Raw genomic sequence first — 21,323 nt, forward strand, 5'->3', positions numbered from 1 at the left:
TGGTGAAGGAATTTCGGAAAACTGCGTTCAATAACTCCGCTTTAGCGGCACAGTCGTCGGTAACAGTACCATCGGCACTGCGCAGCGAAGGTATTGACTGCGTCTTGCCGCTTGTGTACTTTACATACGACCAGAATTTCTTCGGATTTTCTACCAAATTTCGAGACAATGTTTCGTTGTGGAACCTATTAAAGGCATCTCGCATTGAAGTCCGTGCCAAATTTCGCGCGTCTGTAAATTTTAGCCAATCTTCGGAATTTCGCGTTCTTCTGAACTTCGCATGCTTTTTCCGTTGCCTCTGCAACAGAGTTCGGACCTGTTTTGTGTACCACGGGGGATCAGTTCCATCTCTTACCAATTTATGAGGTATGAATCTCTCAATTGCTGTTGCTACTATATCTTTGAATTTGAGCCACATCTCGTCTACATTTGCATAGTCAGTTCGGAAGGAATGGAATTGTCTCTTAGGAAGGCTTCTAGTGACACTTTATCCGCTTTTTTAAATAAAATTATTTTGCGTTTGTTTCTGGTGGATTTGGAAGAAACGGTATTGAGCCTAGCTACAACGCCCTTGTGGTCACTAATCCCTGTATCAGTCATGATGCTCTCTATTAGCTCTGGATTGTTTGTGGCCAAGAGGTCAAGTGTGTTTTCGCAACCATTTACAATTCGCGTGGGTTCGTGGACTAACTGCTCGAAATAATTTTCGGTGAAAGCATTTAGGACAATGTCGGAAGATTTTTTCTGCCTACCACCGGTTTTGAACAAGTATTTTTTCCAACATATCGAGGGAAGGTTGAAGTCCCCACCAACTATAACCGTATGAGTGGGGTATTTATTTGTTACGAGACTCAAATTTTCTCTGAACTGTTCCGCAACTGTATCATCGGAGTTTGGGGGTCGGTAGAAGGAGCCAATTATTAACTTAGTTCGGCTGTTAAGTATAACCTCCACCCATACCAATTCGCACGGAGTATCTACTTCGACTTCACTACAAGATAAACCACTACTGACAGACACAAACACTCCACCACCAATTCTGCCTAATCTATCTTTCCTGAACACCGTCTGAGACTTCGTAAAAATTTCTGCAGAACTTATTTCAGGCTTTAGCCAGCTTTCTGTACCTATAACGATTTCAGCTTCTGTGCTTTCTATTAGCGCTTGAAGTTCAGGGACTTTCCCAGCACGACTACAACAATTTACAACTACAATTCCGACTGTTCCTTGATCCAAGAACGTCCTGTATTTGCCATGCACCCTTTGAGATTGCAGCCCACCCCGTACTTTCCCGAGGCCTTCTAACCTAAAAAACCGCCCAATCTACGCCACACAGCCTCCGCTACCCGTGTAGCCGCCAGCTGAGTGTAGTGAACTCCTGACCTATCCAGCGGAACCCGAAACCCCACCACCCTATGGCGCAAGTCAAGGAATCTGCAACCATCACGGTCGCAAAACCGTCTGAGCCTCTGATTCAGACCCTCCGGCTCTGCACCAAAGGTCCGCAGTCGGTTCTGTCAACGATGCTGCAGATGGTGAGCTCTGCCTTCATCTCGTAAGCAAGACCGGCAGCCATCACCAAATCAGATAGCCGCTGGAATCCAGAGAGAATTTCCTCAGATCCAAAGCGACACACGTCATTAGTGCCGACATGTGCCACCACCTGCAGCTGGCTGCACCCTGTGCTCTTCATGGCATCTGGAAGGACCCTTTCCACATCAGGAATGACTCCACCCGGAATGCACACGGAGTGCACACTGGATTTCTTCCCCTCCTTAGCCGCCATATCCCTAAGGGGCCCCATTACGCGCCTAACATTGGAGCTCCCAACTACCAATAAGCCCACCCTCTGTGACTGCCCGGACCTTGAAGGCTGTGAATCATCGGTGTCTCTGATTCTGAAATCTGACATTTGAACTGACGTCGAGGGCCTTTAAATAAAAATTTCGTCTAAAATACTTCATATTTGCACAAAGTGTGCTTCAAACCATAATACACTACTAGCCATTAAAATTGCTACACCACGAAGATGACGTGCTACAGACGCGAAATTTAACCGACAGGAAGAAGATGCTGTGATATGCAAATGATTAGCTTTTCAGAGGATTCACACAAGGTTGGCGCCTGTGGCGACACCTACAACGTGCTGACAAGAGGAAAGTTTCCAACCGATTTCTCATACACAAACAGCAGTTGACCGGCGCTGCCTGGTGAAACGTTGTAGTGATGCCTCGTGTAAGGAGGAGAAATGCGTACCATCACGTTTCCGACGTAGCCTGTAGCCTATCACGATTGCAGTTTATCGTATCGCGACATTGCTGCTCGCGTTGGTCGAGATCCAATGACCGTTAGCAGAGTATGGAATCGGTGGGTTCAGGAAGGTAATACGGAACGCCGTCCTGGATCCCAACGGCCTCGTATCACTAGCAGTCGAGATGACAGGCATCTTATCCGCATGGCTGTAACGGATCGTGCAGCCACGTCTCGATCCCTGAGTCAACAGATGGGGACGTTTGCAAGACAACAACCATCTGCACGAACAGTTCGATGACGTTCGCAGCAGCATGGACTATCAGCTCAGAGACCAAGGCTGCGGTTACCCTTGACGCTGCATCACAGACAGGAGCGCCTGCGATGGTGTACTCGACGACGAACCTGGGTGCACGAATGGCAAAACGTCACTTTTTCGGATGAATCCAGGTTCTGTTTACAACATCATGATGGTCGCGTCCGTGTTTGGCGACATCACGGTGAATGCACATTGGAAGCGTGTATTCGTCATCGCCATACTGGGGTATCACCCGGCGTGATGGTATGGGTGCCATTGGTTACACGTCTGTCACCTCTTGTTCGCATTGACGGCACTTTGAACAGTGGACGTTACATTTCAGATGTGTTACGACCCGTGGCTCTACCCTTCATTCGATCCCTGCGAAACCCTACATTTCAGCAGGATAATGCACGACCGCATGTTACAGGTCTGTACGAGCCTTTCTGGATACAGAAAATGTTCGACTGCTGCCCTGTCCAGCACATTCTCCAGATCTCTCACCAACTGAAAACGTCTGGTCAATGGTGGCTGAGCAACTGGCTCGTCTCCATACGCCAGTCACTACTCTTGATGAACTGCGGTATCGTGTTGAAGGTGCATGGGCAGCTGTACCTGTACACGCCATCCAAGCTTTGTTTGACTCAATGCCCAGGCGTATCAAGGCCGTTATTACGGCCAGAGGTGGTTGTTCTGGGTACTGATTTCTCAGGATCTATGAACCCAAATTGCGTGAAAATGTAATCACAGTCAGTTCTAGTATAATATATTTGTCCAACGAATACCCGTTTATCATTTGCATTTCTTATTGGTGTAGCAATTTTAATGGCCAGTAGTGTAATAACAATCAATAAAACAAAATTTCGTATTTTCATGCTTTTCAAGGTATCTACTGCTCTCCAGCCTTCGTAGCTACCGGGTTCCGTTCACTGCAACAACAATTTGCATGATTCGTTCCTTATAGTCATATACGATCCAGTCATCTTAACGTTGTGAGACGTACAGGAAGAGAGTCAATGATGTTCTGGAAGGCACCAGCAGGGATGTGGAGCCAAGGTGACTCCAGTCCCATGGGCAGATGCGCTAGTTTCCTCGGTTGAGGATCCGTGGCGCGAACACCAGATCGAGGTGGTCCCACTGATTCTCGACTGGGTATTTGGTGGCCAGGGGAGAGCTAGCTGCCGTTCACCTCTGTCATCTACACTCCTGGAAATGGAAAAAAGAACACATTGACACCGGTGTGTCAGACCCACCATACTTGCTCCGGACACTGCGAGAGGGCTGTACAAGCAATGATCACACGCACGGCACAGCGGACACACCAGGAACCACGGTGTTGGTCGTCGAATGGCGCTAGCTGCGCAGCATTTGTGCACCGCCGCCGTCAGTGTCAGCCAGTTTGCCGTGGCATACGGAGCTCCATCGCAGTCTTTAACACTGGTAGCATGCCGCGACAGCGTGGACGTGAACCGTATGTGCAGTTGACGGGACACTGTTGCTCCTGGGGTATCGGCGAGGACCATTCGCAACCGTCTCCATGAAGCTGGGCTACGGTCCCGCACACCGTTAGGCCGTCTTCCGCTCACGCCCCAACATCGTGCAGCCCGCCTCCAGTGGTGTCGCGACAGACGTGAATGGAGGGACGAATGGAGACGTGTCGTCTTCAGCGATGAGAGTCGCTTCTGCCTTGGTGCCAATGATGGTCGTATGCGTGTTTGGCGCCGTGCAGGTGAGCGCCACAATCAGGACTGCATACGACCGAGGCACACAGGGCCAACACCCGGCATCATGGTGTGGTGAGCGATCTCCTACACTGGCCGTACACCACTGGTGATCGTCGAGGGGACACTGAATAGTGCACGGTACATCCAAACCGTCATCGAACCCATCGTTCTACCATTCCTAGACCGGCAAGGGAACTTGCTGTTCCAACAGGACAAAGCACGTCCGCATGTATCCCGTGCCACCCAACGTGCTCTAGAAGGTGTAAGTCAACTACCCTGGCCAGCAAGATCTCCGGATCTGTCCCCCATTGAGCATGTTTGGGACTGAATGAAGCGTCGTCTCACGCGGTCTGCACGTCCAGCACGAACGCTGGTCCAACTGAGGCGCCAGGTGGAAATGGCATGGCAAGCCGTTCCACAGGACTACATCCAGCATCTCTACGATCGTCTCCATGGGAGAATAGCAGCCTGCATTGCTGCGAAAGGTGGATATACACTGTACTAGTGCCGACATTGTGCATGCTCTGTTGCCTGTGTCTATGTGCCTGTGGTTCTGTCAGTGTGATCATGTGATGTATCTGACCCCAGGAATGTGTCAATAAAGTTTCCCCTTCCTGGGACAATGAATTCACGGTGTTCTTATTTCAATTTCCAGGAGTGTATTACTTATGCTGTACAGTTGGTGCAGTGGATAGAGTTTTTGGGTTAGCATGCAGGAGGTCAATGGTTCGATCCTGGTTTGAGACATATGTTTTTAATTTGGTAAATGTAGTCCAGATGGTACGATAACGCATCTTAATCGTCAACAACGACTGCAGTGGGCCCTCTAGAAAACATTTACACCTACATACTACAATCGTAGAAATAGAAGATTGGTCAGCTTTTAAAGCAGCCTTTTTTTATTTGCTAATTTCATTCTGACATTTCATACTGTAATATACACCGTTTCTTAGGTCACATGTATCCTAAATTTACAATTTGTAGCGCTGAACATAACAAATACGTGGTTAGACAAATATGTAATAGACAGTTGAAACAAATGACCTGTCATAGGACAGAATAACAACAAAAACAATATCAGTTTCGAGATGCTAAAGATGATAGTACATTACAATGATACAACATGTACTTATCGTTTATTCTACATGTAATATGGAAGCTCAGATGTCGCACATTAGCAACCAGCGACAGTAATAATGTCAAAATTGATGACCGCATGACCTTTAAAACAGAATACTTTGTCCTCAGACCAACACATGCTCAAAGCGACCTCCCTGTACGTCCAAACGCATTCATAACAAAGTAACACAATCCCAGTGCCTCAGTGAAATGCAACACACCAAACTTCCCAATTTGTTAACAAGACGGTCGCAGGTTCGAATCCTGCCTCGGGCATAGGTGTGTGTGATGTCCTTAGGTTAGTTAGGTTTAAGTAGTTCTAAGTTCTAGGGGACTTATGACCTAAGATGTTGAGTCCCATAGTGCTCAGAGCCATTTTTTTTTTAACAAGAGACAGTGATGTCTTTTCAGACAAACCTGGAGTTATCAAGGGCTACGAATACAATATGGAGGTAGTTCTACACAAAATCTACTGCACTCCTATGTACCCCATCCTGTGGACAAAGACCAACATGAGGCAGGAGATATGAAAATACGGGATTGTAAAGTAACTGAAACGTCGTTATCCCCATACAGTAGACAATTGCTGGCAGTAAGCAAGCCTACTGGACAAGTACACTTTGTTCTCGATGAATGAGAAATAAACGATGTAATCATACCAGTACAAACAAAACAAGAAATGTTCGATGAGGAAATACAAAAATTTTGTGGATTAATGATATTCGACTAGTATAGATCTTTGTCTTCTTATTGGCAGATTTTGCTAACAGAAAATTTCAGATGTCAAACTTACGCTGCACTTTGGCTTAAATGTTAGCACTGGTGTGTTCATTACAGCGCTGGACAATGAGTTGGTGCCAGAGTTACTGGATTGAATAACAGTTTACCTAGATGATTAGTCATCAGTAGCCAACCGAGACAGATGCAGCAACAGGAAAGTAACCGCATTTGTCGTTTACGAGTTCCTAACCAGGATCGAATTTTATTATATCATCTGTGTGCTTTAATAGTTTAGTTTCTTGTGTTTTTGCGTGTAAATTTTACATCTAATAGCCACAGGTGTCGCGTTTTCGTTTTGCGTCGGAAAGTAAACCGATTTTCTGACATACACTCCTGGAAATGGAAAAAAGAACACATTGACACCGGTGTGTCAGACCCACCATACTTGCTCCGGACACTGCGAGAGGGCTGTACAAGCAATGATCACACGCACGGCACAGCGGACACACCAGGAACCGCGGTGGTGGCCGTCGAATGGCGCTAGCTGCGCAGCATTTGTGCACCGCCGCCGTCAGTGTCAGCCAGTTTGCCGTGGCATACGGAGCTCCATCGCAGTCTTTAACAGTGGTAGCATGCCGCGACAGCGTGGACGTGAACCGTATGTGCAGTTGACGGACTTTGAGCGAGGGCGTATAGTGGGCATGTGGGAGGCCGGGTGGACGTACCGCCGAATTGCTCAACACGTGGGGCGTGAGGTCTCCACAGTACATCGATGTTGTCGCCAGTGGTCGGCGGAAGGTGCACGTGCCCGTCGACCTGGGACCGGACCGCAGCGACGCACGGATGCACGCCAAGACCGTAGGATCCTACGCAGTGCCGTAGGGGACCGCACCGCCACTTCCCAGCAAATTAGGGACACTGTTGCTTCTGGGGTATCGGCGAGGACCATTCGCAACCGTCTCCATGAAGCTGGGCTACGGTCCCGCACACCGTTAGGCCGTCTTCCGCTCACGCCCCAACATCGTGCAGCCCGCCTCCAGTGGTGTCGCGACAGGCGTGAATGGAGGGACGAATGGAGACGTGTCGTCTTCAGCGATGAGAGTCGCTTCTGCCTTGGTGCCAATGATGGTCGTATGCGTGTTTGGCGCCGTGCAGGTGAGCGCCACAATCAGGACTGCATATGACCGAGGCACACAGGGCCAACACCCGGCATCATGGTGTGGGGAGCGATCTCCTACACTGGCCGTACACCACTGGTGATCGTCGAGGGGACACTGAATAGTGCACGGTACATCCAAACCGTCATCGAACCCATCGTTCTACCATTCCTAGACCGGCAAGGGAACTTGCTGTTCCAACAGGACAATGCACGTCCGCATGTATCCCGTGCCACCCAACGTGCTCTAGAAGGTGTAAGTCAACTACCCTGGCCAGCAAGATCTCCGGATCTGTCCCCCCACTGAGCATGTTTGGGACTGGATGAAGCGTCGTCTCACGCGGTCTGCACGTCCAGCACGAACGCTGGTCCAACTGAGGCGCCAGGTGGAAATGGCATGGCAAGCCGTTCCACAGGACTACATCCAGCATCTCTACGATCGTCTCCATGGGAGAATAGCAGCCTGCATTGCTGCGAAACGTGGATATACACTGTACTAGTGCCGACATTGTACATGCTCTGTTGCCTGTGTCTATGTGCCTGTGGTTCTGTCAGTGTGATCATGTGATGTATCTGACCCCAGGAATGTGTCAATAAAGTTTCCCCTTCCTGGGACAATGAATTCACGGTGTTCTTATTTCAATTTCCAGGAGTGTATTACAAGTTCCTAATCAGGGGCAGATATTCAGTTTCACCTGAGTGCTTCGGTAGATAGGTTTTTCAATATCTGCGTATTACTAGACACAGTTCGTGCATTTTCGTCAGGGTCCACAGTAAAGTTGCGCAGCACGTGCCGATAGTCCGTTTATCTGCACATTTTAGTTTTCCACGGCCTTTAGTATGGACAGGGACTCCGACTTTTGTGTGCGGATGCGAGCTGAGTTGGTGACACTTCGCTCTCAGCTGCAGGCTGTGATGGCTTCGGTTACACAGCTTGAGGCTGCAGTGGATGGGCACCACTGTTGTGGGCCGGCCGCGGGGATCCAACGGACGTCCAGCACGTCAGAGTCCTCCGATCGGTTCTCACCGGTGGCCAACCCAGTTACATGCATGCACTGAGGCTGACCCCTCACCTGTGGTCGAGTGGGAGGTCGCCCCGGGACGAAGCAGGCGGCGAAAGACTTCCCAGGCGGCCGCGCGTAAGGCCTCCCCGGTTTGTCTGACAAACAGGTTCCAGGTGCCGTCTGTGGCTGACACTGTCGCTGAGCCAGATGCTGTCGCCTGTCCTGTTACAAAGGAAATCACTCAGCCTGCAAGATCTGGGAAATCACAGAGGGTGGGATTATTGGTAGTTGGGCGCGTTATGGGGCACCTTAGGGACTTGGCTGACAAGAAGGGTAAGAAATCCAATGTGCACTCCGTGTGCATACCGGCTGGAGTCATTCCAGATGTGGAAAGGGTCCTCCCGGATGCCATGAAGAGCACAGGGTGCAGCCAACTGTAGGTTTTGGCTCACGTCGGTACCAATGATATGTGTCACTTTGGATCAGAAGAGTTTCTCTCTGGTTTCGAGTGTCCAACAGAAGTGGTAAAGGCTGCCAGTCTTGCTTCCAAAATGAAAGCAGAGCTGACCATTTGCAGCATAGTCGACAGGACCGATTGCGGACCTATGGTACAGAGCCGAGTTGAGGGTCTGAATGAAAGGCTCAGACGGTTCTGCGAACTTGTAGGCTGCAGATTCCTCGACCTGCGCCAAAGGGTGGTAGGTTAAAATGGCTCTGAGCACTATGGGACTTAACATCTATGGTCATCAGTCCCCTAGAACTTAGAACTACTTAAACCTAACTAACCTAAGGACAGCACACAACACCCAGCCATCACGAGGCAGAGAAAATCCCTGACCCCGCCGGGAATCGAACCCGGGAACCCGTGCGTGGGAAGCGAGAACGCTACCGCACGACCACGAGATGCGGAAAAAGGGTGGTAGGGTTTCGGGTTCCGCTGAGTAGGTCAGGTGTCCACTATATGCAGATGATACAGTTGCTGAAAGGTTTGAAGAAAACTTGAGTCTGATTTCAAACACGTACCCGACTCATGCGATAATAGTTGGTGGTGAATTTAATTTACCCTCGATATGATGGCGAAAATACATGTGCAATTCCGGAGGTATGCATAAAATATAATCTGAAATTATGCTACCCACATTCTCTGAAAATTATTCCGAGCAGTTAGTTCATGAGCACACGCGAATAGTAAACGGTTGTGAAAACACACTTGACCTCTTAGCAACAAATAATTACGAGTTAATAACGAGCATGAAAACCGATTCAGGGATTATTGAACGCATGGTTGTCGTAGCGAGATTAAACACTGTAATCCCCAAAATAAAATATCGCGTCGTGTTGTCTAAATATTGTTTGCGTGCAAAGTCGAACGTGCAATTCCTCTCGTGCAGCCCGAGTTAACACTTGTAACCACATTTAGTAGTTAGAGCCTCAAGTACACTACTGGCCATTAAAATTGCTACACCAAGAAGAAATGCAGATGATAAACGGGTATTCATTGGACAAATATATTATACTAGAACTGACATTACATTTTTACACAATTTGGGTGCATAGATCCTGAGAAATCAGTACCAAGAACAACCACCTCTGGCCGTAATAACGGCCTTGATACGCCTGGGCATTGAGTCAAACACAGCTTGGATGGCGTGTACAGGTACAGCTGCCCATGCAGCTTCAACACGATACCGCAGTTCATCAAGAATACTGACTGGCGTATTGTGACGAACCAGTTACTCGGCCACCATTGACCAGACGGAGAGAGATCTGGAGAATGTGCTGGCCAGGGCAGCAGTCGAACATTTTCTGTGTCCAGAAAGGCCCATACAGGACCTGCAACCTGCGGTCGTGCATTATCCTGCTGAAATGTAGGGTTTCACAGGGATCGAATGAAGGGTAGAGCCACGGGTCGTAACACATCTGAAATGTAACGTCCGTTGTTCAAAGTGCCGTCAATGCGAACAAGTGGTGACCGAGACGTGTAGCCAATGGCACACCATACCATCACGCCGGGTGATACGCCAGTTTGGCGTTGACGAATACACTTTCCCAATGTGCATTCACCGCGATGTCGCCAAACACGGATGCGACCATCATGATGATGTAAACAGAACCTGGATTCATCCGAAAAAATGACGTTTTGCTATTCGTGCACCCAGGTTCGTCGTTGAGTACACCATCGCAGGCGCTCCTGTCTGTCATGTAGCGTCAAGGGTAACCACAGCCATGGTCTCCGAGCTGATAGTCCATGCTGCTGCAAACATCATCGAACTGTTGGTGCAGATGGTTGTTGTCTTGCAAATGTCCCCATCGGTTGACTCAGGGATCGAGACGTGGCTGCACGATCCGTTACAGCCATGCGGATAAGATGCCTGTCATCTCGACTGCTAGTGATACGAGGCCGTTGGGATGCAGCACGGCGCTCCGTATTACCCTTCTGAACCCACCGATTCCATATTCTGCTGACAGTCATTGGATCTCGACCAACGCGAGCAGCAATGTCGCGATACGATGAACCGCAATCGTGATAGGCTACAATCCGGCCTTTATCATAGTCGGAAACGTGATGGTGCGCATTTCTCCTCCATACACGAGGCGTCACAACAACGTTTCACCAGGCAACGCCGGTCAACTGCTGTTTGTGTATGATAAATCGGTTGGAAACTTTCCTCATGTCAGCACGTTGTAGGTGTCGCCACCGGCGCCAACCTTGTGTGACTGCTCTGGAAAGCTAATCATTTGCATATCACAGCTTCTTCTTCCTGTCGGTTAAATTTCGCGGCTGTAAAACGTCATCTTCGTGGTGTAGCAATTTTAATGGGCAGTAGTGTACTTTCAGAAATTTAGACGTGCCAGATCGAATGATTCTTTTGATACACCCTGTATTGTGTCTCATATGTCATATATGTTAAATAATGCAACAAGTGAAGAAAAAAAATATAAATTAAAAAGTAAACGTTGGTAGGTTTCGAACCGTCGCCTCATCCACCACCCTCTTACGAAGCGCTGACGCTAACCATTTCGTCACATTGACTCCTCTCAAATGCATGAGGAACATAATAGATGCGTAAAGCTTCTCTAGCGATTTTCTTCGAATTGCCAGAGGGGTGCACCTTACTTAGCTGAAGCGCCGAAGATACTGGTATAGGCATGCGTATTCAAATACAGAGAGTTGTAAACAGAATACGGCGCTGCGGTCGGCAACGACTATATAAGACAACAAGTGTCTGGCGCAGTTGTTATATTGGTTACCGCTGCTACAATGACAGATTATGAAGATTTATGTGAGTATGAACGTTGCGTTGTAGTCGGTGCACGAGCGATTGGACACAGCATCTCCGAGGCAGCGACGAAGTGCGGATTTTCCCGTACAACCATTTCACAAGGGTACCGTGAATATCAGGAATCCGGTAAAATATCAAATCTCCGACATCGCTGCGGCCGGAAAAAATTCCTGCACGATCGAGGCCAACGACGACTGAATGGAATCGTTCAACGTGACAGAAGTGCAACCCTTCCGCAGATTGTTGCAGGTTTCAATGCTGGGCCATCAACAAGTGTCTGCGTGCGAACCATTCAACGGAACATAATCTATATCGGCTTTCGGAGGGGTACCCTTGATGACTGCACGACACAAAGCTATACAACTCGCCCGGGACCGTCAACACCGACATTGGACTGTTGATGACTGGAAACATGTTGTCTGGTCGGACGAGTCTCTTTTCAAATTGTATCGAGCGGACGGACGCATAAGGGTATGGAGACAATCTCATGAATCCATGGAACCTGCATGTTGGCAAGGGACTGTTCCATGTGGTGGAGGCTCTGTAATGGTGTGGGTCGTGTCCAGTTGGGGTGATATGCAACCAATGATACGTCTAGATACGACTCTGACAGGTGACACGTACGTAAGCACTCCGTCTGATCTCCTGCATTCTTTCATATCCATTGTGCACTCCGATGGAGTTGGGAAATTCCAGCAGGACAATGCGACACCCCCCGCGCTCAGAATTGCTACAGAGTGGCTGCTGGAACACTCTCCTGAGTTTAAACACTTCCGCTGGCCACTAGTCTCCCTAGACATGAACATTATTGAGCATATCCGGGGTGTCTTGCAACGCGCTGTTCAGACGAAATGTCCACCGCCACGTAGTCTTGCGGTTTTATGGACAGCACTGCAGGATTCATGGTGTCACTTCCCACCAACACTTCAACAATATTTCAGACATTAATCGAGTCCATGCCACGTCGTGTTGCGGCACTTCTGCTTGCTCGCTAGGACCCTACACAATAATGGGCAGGTGTACCAGTTTCTTTGGCTCTTCAGTGTACTTGCACATATCTACATATCTACATATATACTCCGCTAGCCACCAAGCGGTGTGTGGCGGAGGGCACAATTCGCGCTAAAGTCATATTTACCTCCCTCTGTTCCACTCGCGGATCGAGCGAGGCAAAAACGACTGTCTGAACGCCTCAGTACGAGCTCTTATTTCCCTTATCTTTGAATGATGATCATTACGCGATTTGAAAGTTGGTGGTAATAATATATGCTCTACATCCTCGGTGAAGATTTGATTTCGGAATTTAGTGAGCAGCCCCTTCTGTTTAGCGCGTCGTCTATCTCCAAGTGTGTCCCACTTCAAACTTTCCATGAGATTTGTAACGCTCTCGCGATGGCTAAATGTACCAGTCACGAATCTTGCCGCTCTTCTTTTCTTCTCAATCTCTTGAATCAGACCCAACTGGTAAGGGTCCCATGCAGACGAACAGTACTCCAAGACTCGACGAACTAACGTATTGTAAGCTATTTCCTTTGTTGAAGGATTGCATCGCTTCAGGATTCTACCAATTAACTGCAACCTAGAGTTCGCCTTACCCGATACTTGTGTAATCTGATCATTTCGAATAGTGACACCCAGATACTTGACTGATGTTACCGCTTGCAAAGACTGACCATTTATTTTGTACTCATACATTAATCGGGATTTTCGCCTTCTTATACGCAGTAGGTTACACTTACTCATATTGAGAGATAACTGCTAGTCATTACACCATGCATTTATTTTCTGCAAATCCTCATTGATTTGTTCACATCTTTCGTGTGATACTACTTTCCTGTAGACTACAGCATCATCGGCAAACAGTCTAAGGCCGCAGTCAATACCATCAACAGATCGTGTTTTCCTTTTTTAATGAACTTATAAAGGTGTAAAAGTTTGAAGTAAATCCGTGATCCAAGCGTCGTGGTCTCCCCTTGTGAGATAGTTGTGCAGCGTTATGCAGTGTTTCGCTAATAGCAACTCGCTTTTCAAGCAATCGACGAGTCCAGGAAGTTCTTCGCTATTTTCTCTGCCTTTCTTCGACAATCGCGCAGATATTTTAGGGCCGGCCGCGGTTCTAGGCGCTCAGTCCGGAACCGCGCGACTGCTACGGTCGCAGGTTCGAATCCTGCCTCGGGCATGGATGTGTGTGAAGTCCTTAGGTTAGTCAGGTTTAAGTAGTTCTAAGTTCTAGGGGACTGATGACCACAGATGTTAAGTCCCATAGCGCTCAGAGCCATTTTTAGATATTTTAGGAGTGTTCATTTTCGTAAACAAATGTGTGTTTTGGGCGCCAGATGCAGCCGAAAACTACCGCTGGAGGAAACTGAGCGTCTGATCGTTTCAGAGTGTGCAGCAACCGTGACGGACACCACATGTCCACGAGACTCAGAGGGCCATAGACAAGGGTTCCCAGGTAGATGCCGGGTTTCTTGACTTCCGCAAGGCGTTCGATACAGTTCCCCACAGTCGTTCAATGAACAGAGCATATGGACTATCAGACCAACTGTGTGATTGAATTGAAGAGTTCCTAGATAACAGAACGCAGCATGTCATTCTCAATGGAGAGAAGTCTTCTGACGTAAGAGTGATTTCAGATGTGCCGCAGGAGAGTGTCGTAGGACCGTTGCTATTCACAATATACAAAAATGACCTTGTGGATAACATCGGAAGTTCACTGAGGCTTTTGTGGATGATGCTGTAGTATATGGAGAGGTTGTAACAATGGAAAATTATACTGAAATGCAGGAGGATCTGCAGCGAATTGACGCATGGTGCAGGGAATGGCAATTGAATTTCAGTGCAGACGAGTGTAATGTGCTGCGAATACATAGAAAGAAAGATCCTTTATCATTTAGCCACAATATAGCAGGTCAGCAAATGGAAGCAGTTAATTCCATAAATTATCTGGGAGTAGGCATTAGGAGTCATTTAAAGTGGAATGATCATATAAAGTTGATCGTCGGTAAAGCAGATGCCAGACTGAGATTCATTCGAAGAATCCTAAGGAAATGCAATCCGAAAACGAAAGAAGTAGGTTACAAAATGGTTCAAATGGCTCTGAGCACTATGGGACTTAAATTCTGAGGTCATCAGTCCCCTAGAACTTAGAACTACTTAAACCTAACTAACCTAAGGACATCACACGCATCCATGCCCGAGGCAGGATTCGAACCTGCAACCGTAGCGGTCGCGCGGTTCCAGACTGTAGCGCCTAGAACCGCTCGGCCACCCCGGCCGGTAAGTAGGTAACAGTACACTTGTTCGCCCACAGCTTGAATATTGCTCACCAGTGTGGGATCCGTACCACATAGGGTTGATAGAAGAGATAGAGAAGATCCAACGGAGAGCAGCGCGCTTCGTTACAGGATCATTTAGTAATAGCGAAAGCGTTACGGAGATGATAGATAAACTCCAGTGGAAGACTTTGCAGGAGAGACGCTCAGTAGCTCGGTACGGGCTTTTGTTGAAGTTTCGAGAACATACTTTCACTGAGGAGTCAAGCAGTATATTTCTCCCTTCTACGTATATCTCGCGGAGAGACCATGAGGATAAAATCAGAGAAATTAGAGCCCACACAGAGGCATACCGACAATCTTTCTTTCCACGTACAATACGAGACTGGAATAGGAGTGAAAACCGATAGAGGTACTCAAATGGTTCAAATGGCTCTGACAAGGGAACCGCCCCATCGCACCCCCCTCAGATTTAGTTATAAGTTGGCACAGTGGATAGGCCGTGAAAGACTGAACACAGATCAATCGAGAAAACTGGAAGATGTTGTGTGGAACTATGAAAAAAATAAGCAAAATATACAAACTGAGTAGTCGATGTGGAAGATAGGCAACATAAAGGATAGCGTGAGCTCGGGAACGCCGTTGTCCCGTGGTTAGCATGAGCAGCTGCGGAAGGAGAGGTCTTTGGTTCATGTCTTCCCTCGGGCGAAAAGTTTAATTTTTTATTTTCAGACGATTATCAAAGTTCAGGCACTCACACATAATCAACTTCGCTCTCCAAAATTCCAGGACATGTTCTACATCTACATTCTACATTTATACTCCGCAAGCCACCCAACGGTGTGTGGCGGAGGGCACTTTACGTGCCACTGTCATTACCTCCCTTTCCTGTTCCAGTCGCGTATGGTTCGCGGGAAGAACGACTGTCTGAAAGCCTCTGTGCGCGCTCTAATCTCTCTAATTTTACATTCGTGATCTCCTCGGGAGGTATAAGTAGGGGGAAGCAATATATTCGATACCTCATCCAGAAACGCACCTTCTCGAAACCTGGCGAGCAAGCTACACCGCAAAGCAGAGCGCCTCTCTTGCAGAGTCCGCCACTTGAGTTTGTTAAACATCTCCGTAACGCTATCACGGTTACCAAATAACCCTGTGACGAAACGCGCCGCTCTTCTTTGAATCTTCTCTATCTCCTCCGTCAACCCGATCTGGTACGGATCCCACACTGATGAGCAATACTCAAGTATAGGTCGAACGAGTGTTTTGTAAGCCACCTCCTTTGTTGATGGACTACATTTTCTAAGGACTCTCCCAATGAATCTCAACCTGGTACCCGCCTTACCAACAATTAATTTTATATGATCATTCCACTTCAAATCGTTCCGCACGCATACTCCCAGATATTTTACAGAAGTAACTGTTACCAGTGTTTGTTCCGCTATCATATAATCATACAATAAAGGATCCTTCTTTCTATGTATTCGCAATACATTACATTTGTCTATGTTAAGGGTCAGTTGCCACTCCCTGCACCAAGTGCCTATCCGCTGCAGATCTTCCTGCATTTCGCTACAATTTTCTAATGCTGCAACTTCTCTGTATACTACAGCATCATCCGCGAAAAGCCGCATGGAACTTCCGACACTATCTACTAGGTCATTTATATATATTGTGAAAAGCAATGGTCCCATAACACTCCCCTGTGGCACACCAGAGGTTACTTTAACGTCTGTAGACGTCTCTCCGTTGATAACAACATGCTGCGTTCTGTTTGCTAAAAACTCTTCAATCCAGCCACACAGCTGGTCTGATATTCCGTAGGCTCTTACTTTGTTTATCAGGCGACAGTGCGGAACTGTATCGAACGCCTTCCGGAAGTCAAGAAAAATAGCATCTACCTGGGAGCCTGTATCTAATATTTTCTGGGTCTCATGAACAAATAAAGCGAGTTGGGTCTCACACGATCGCTGTTTCCGGAATCCATGTTGATTCCTACATAGTAGATTCTGAGTTTCCAAAAACGACATGATATTCGAGCAAAAAACATGTTCTAAAATTCTACAACAGATCGACGTCAGAGATATAGGTCTATAGTTTTGCGCATCTGCTCGACGACCCTTCTTGAAGACTGGGACTACCTGTGCTCTTTTCCAATCATTTGGAACCTTCCGTTCCTCTAGAGACTTGCGGTACACGGCTGTTAGAAGGGGGGCAAGTTCTTTCGCGTACTCTGTGTAGAATCGAATTGGTATCCCGTCAGGTCCAGTGGACTTTCCTCTGTTGAGTGATTCTAGTTGCTTTTCTATTCCTTGGACATTTATTTCGATGTCAGCCATTTTTTCGTTTGTGCGAGGATTTAGAGAAGGAACTGCAGTGCGGTCTTCCTCTGTGAAACAGCTTTGGAAAAAGGTGTTTAGTATTTCAGCTTTACGCTTGTCATCCTCTGTTTCAATGCCATCATCATCCTGGAGTGTCTGGATATGCTGTTTCGAGCCACTTACTGATTTAACGTAAGACCAGAACTTCCTAGGATTTTCTGTCAAGTCGGTACATAGAATTTTACTTTCGAATTCACCGAACGCTTCACGCATAGCCCTCCTTACGCTAACTTTGACATCGTTTAGCTTCTGTTTGTCTGAGAGGTTTTGGCTGCGTTTAAACTTGCAGTGAAGCTCTCTTTGCTTTCGCAGTAGTTTCCTAACTTTGTTGTTGTACCACGGTGGGTTTTTCCCGTCCCTCACAGTTTTACTCGGCACGTACCTGTCTAAAACGCATTTTACGATTGCCTTGAACTTTTTCCATAAACACTCAACATTGTCAGTGTCGGAACAGAAATTTTCGTTTTGATCTGTTAGGTAGTCTGAAATCTGCCTTCTATTACTCTTGCTAAACAGATAAACCTTCCACCCTTTTTTTATATTCCTATTAACTTCCAAATTCAGGGATGCTGCAACGGCCTTATGATCACTGATTCCCTGTTCTGCACTTACAGAGTCGAAAAGTTCGGGTCTGTTTGTTACCAGTAGGTCCAAGATGTTATCTCCACGAGTCGGTTCTCTGTTTAATTGCTCGAGGTAATTTTCGGATAGTGCACTCAGTATAATGTCACTCGATGCTCTGTCCCTACCACCCGTCCTAAACATCTGAGTGTCCCAGTCTATATCTGGTAAATTGAAATCTCCACCTAAGACTATAACATGCTGAGAAAATTTATGTGAAATGTATTCCAAATTTTCTCTCAGTTGTTCTGCCACTAATGCTGCTGAGTCGGGGGGTCGGTAAAAGGAGCCAATTATTAACCTAGCTCGGTTGTTGAGTGTAACCTCCACCCATAATAATTCACAGGAACTATCCACTTCTACTTCACTACAGGATAAACTACTACGAACAGCGACGAACACTCCACCACCGGTTGCATGCAATCTATCCTTTCTAAACACCGTCTGTACCTTTGTAAAAATTTCGGCAGAATTTATCTCTGGCTTCAGCCAGCTTTCTGTACCTATAACGATTTCAGCTTCAGTGCTTTCTATCAGCGCTTGAAGTTCCGGTACTTTACCAACGCAGCTTCGACAGTTTACAACTACAATACCGATTGCTGCTTGGTCCCCGCATGTTCTGACTTTGCCCCGCACCCGTTGAGGCTGTTGCCCTTTCTGTACTTGCCCGAGGCCATCTAACCTAAAAAACCGCCCAGCCCACGCCACACAACCCCTGCTACCCGTGTAGCCGCTTGTTGCGTGTAGTGGACTCCTGACCTATCCAGCGGAACCCGAAACCCCACCACCCTATGGCGCAAGTCGAGGAATCTGCAGCCCACAAGGTCGCAGAACCGTCTCAGCCTCTGATTCAGACCCTCCACTCGGCTCTGTACCAAAGGTCCGCAGTCAGTCCTGTCGACGATGCTGCAGATGGTGAGCTCTGCTTTCATCCCGCTAGCAAGACTGGCAGTCTTCACCAACTCAGATAGCCGCCGGAAGCCAGAGAGGATTTCCTCCGATCCATAGCGACACACATCATTGGTGCCGACATGAGCGACCACCTGCAGATGGGTGCACCCTGTACCCTTCATGGCATCCGGAAGGACCCTTTCCACATCTGGAATGACTCCCCCCGGTATGCACACGGAGTGCACTTTGGTCTTCTTCCCCTCCCTTGCTGCCATATCCCTAAGGGGCCCCATTACGCGCCTGACGTTGGAGCTCCCAACTACCAGTAAGCCCACCCTCTGCGACCGCCCGGATCTTGCAGACTGAGGGGCAACCTCTGGAACAGGACAGGCAGCCATGTCAGGCCGAAGATCAGTATCAGCCTGAGTATCAGCCAGAGACAGAGCCTGAAACCGGTTCGTCAGACAAACTGGAGAGGCCTTCCGTTCAGCCCTCCGGAATGTCTTTCGCCCCCTGCCACACCTTGAGACGACCTCCCACTCTACCACAGGTGAGGGATCAGCCTCAATGCGGGCAGTATCCCGGGCAACCACAGTCGTAGCCCGATCGGGGGATGCGTGGGACGAGCTGGCCGTCCCCGACAAACTCCCATCCGGACCCCCACAGTGATGCCCATTGGCAACAGCCTCAAGCTGTGTGACCGAAGCCAACACTGCCTGAAGCTGGGAGCGAAGGGATGCCAACTCAGCCTGCATCCGAACACAGCAGTTGCAGTCCCTATCCATGCTAAAAACTTGTGCAAAGAACGTCTGAACTAATCTACACAGAGCGCAAACAAATCGACACAAAATTTAAACGGTTATTAAAATACGAGATTGCCTAGTAAATGCAGTAACTTGTGCACTGCTGACACACTGCTCGGCGGCGGAAGGAGACTACGCGAATTTACACTATTCAGGTACTAAAACGCGATGCTACAACTCTCAAATACTATAATACGCCCGAAATTTATGAATTAAACAATGCAAGTAACAAAAACACGCAAAGAAATTAAGAATTAAACTATGTAACAAATGAGTGAGCTAGGAGTATACGACTTGCTGCTGCAGCTGCTTATCCAACGGCGGCAGGGAGCACACTGACTGTGACCAACCGACACTGTCCGTTGAAAACAAAAACATAAGACAGACGACTACGCGAATTTACACTATTCAGGTACTAAAACGCGATGCTACAACTCTCAAATACTATAATACGCCCGAAATTTATGAATTTAACAATGCAAGTACCAAAAACACGCAAATAAATTAAGAATTAAACTATGTAACAAATGAGTGAGCTAGGAGTATACGACTTGCTGCTGCAGCTGCTTATCCAACGGCGGCAGGGAGATTTGCTCGGACATATGCAGGATTTGACCGTCTACACACGGAAAAAATTGAAAACGTTAGAAACATATGTTTTGAAAGAGCACAGGGAAAACTGTACGACTGTGAAACTGTTGCATTCATTTGATGCAATTTATGTGACAAAGTCTTATGTTTTCATCACTTTTTTGGGAGTGATTATCACATCCACAAGAAAACCTAAATCGGGCAAGGTAGAAAAATCTTTTTACCCATTCGCCAAGTGTACAAGTTAGGTGGGTCGACAACATATTCCTATCACGTGACGCACATGCCGTCACCAGTGTCGTATAGAATATAACAGACGTGTTTTCCTGTAGAGGAATCGGTTGACCTATGACCTTGCGATCAGATTTTTCGGTTCCCATTGGAGAGGCACGTCCTTTCGTCTACTAATCGCATGGTTTTGCGGTGCGGTCGCAAAACACAGACACTAAACTTATTACAGTGAACAGAGACGTCAATGAACGAACGGACACATCATAGCTTTGCGAAAATAAAGAACGTAACCTTTTCACTCGAGGGAAGACTTGAACCAAGGACTTCTCGTTCCGCAGCTGCTCACGCTAACCACGGGACCACGGCGCTCCTGAGCTCATATTATCCTTGATGTTGCCTATCTTGCCCATGGACTACTCAGTTTGTATATTTTGCTTATTTTTTTCATAGTCCCACACTGCTTCTTCCTGTTTTCTCGATTGATCTGTGTTCAGTTTTTCGAGGCCTATCCACTGTGCCAACTTATAACTAAATCTGAGGGGGGTGCGATGGGGAGATTCCCTTGTGAGCACTATGGGACTTAACTTCTGAGCTCATCAGTCGCCTAGAACTTAGAACTAATTAAACCTAACTAATGTAAGGACGTCACACACATCCATGCCCGAGGCAGGATTCGAACCTGCGACCGTAGCGGTCACTCGGCTCCGGACTGTAGCGCCTAGAACCGAACGGCCACTCCGGCCGGCAGAGGTACTCAAAGTACCCTCCGCCACACACCGTCAGGTGGCTTGCGGAGTATGGATGTAGATGTACGAGGGCAGTTCAATAAGTAATGCAACACATTTTTTTTCTCGGCCAATTTTGGTTGAAAAAACCGGAAACTTCTTGTGGAATATTTTCAAACATTCCCGCTTCGTCTCGTATAGTTTCATTGACTTCCGATAGGTGGCAGCGCTGTACGGAGCTGTTAAAATGGCG

The 21,323-nt window shown here is 47.6% G+C and overlaps 1 protein-coding gene across 1 annotated transcript in view; it reads right to left on the reverse strand.

Moving 5' to 3' along the window:
• Positions 1–21,323, reverse strand: part of LOC126109503 (AN1-type zinc finger protein 5-like) — a 64,341-nt gene that overhangs the window by 41,860 nt on the left and 1,158 nt on the right. The gene's annotated exons all lie outside the window — the stretch shown is intronic.

This window comes from Schistocerca cancellata, chromosome 12, assembly GCF_023864275.1.
Source record: "Schistocerca cancellata isolate TAMUIC-IGC-003103 chromosome 12, iqSchCanc2.1, whole genome shotgun sequence".
NCBI lineage: Eukaryota > Metazoa > Arthropoda > Insecta > Orthoptera > Acrididae > Schistocerca > Schistocerca cancellata.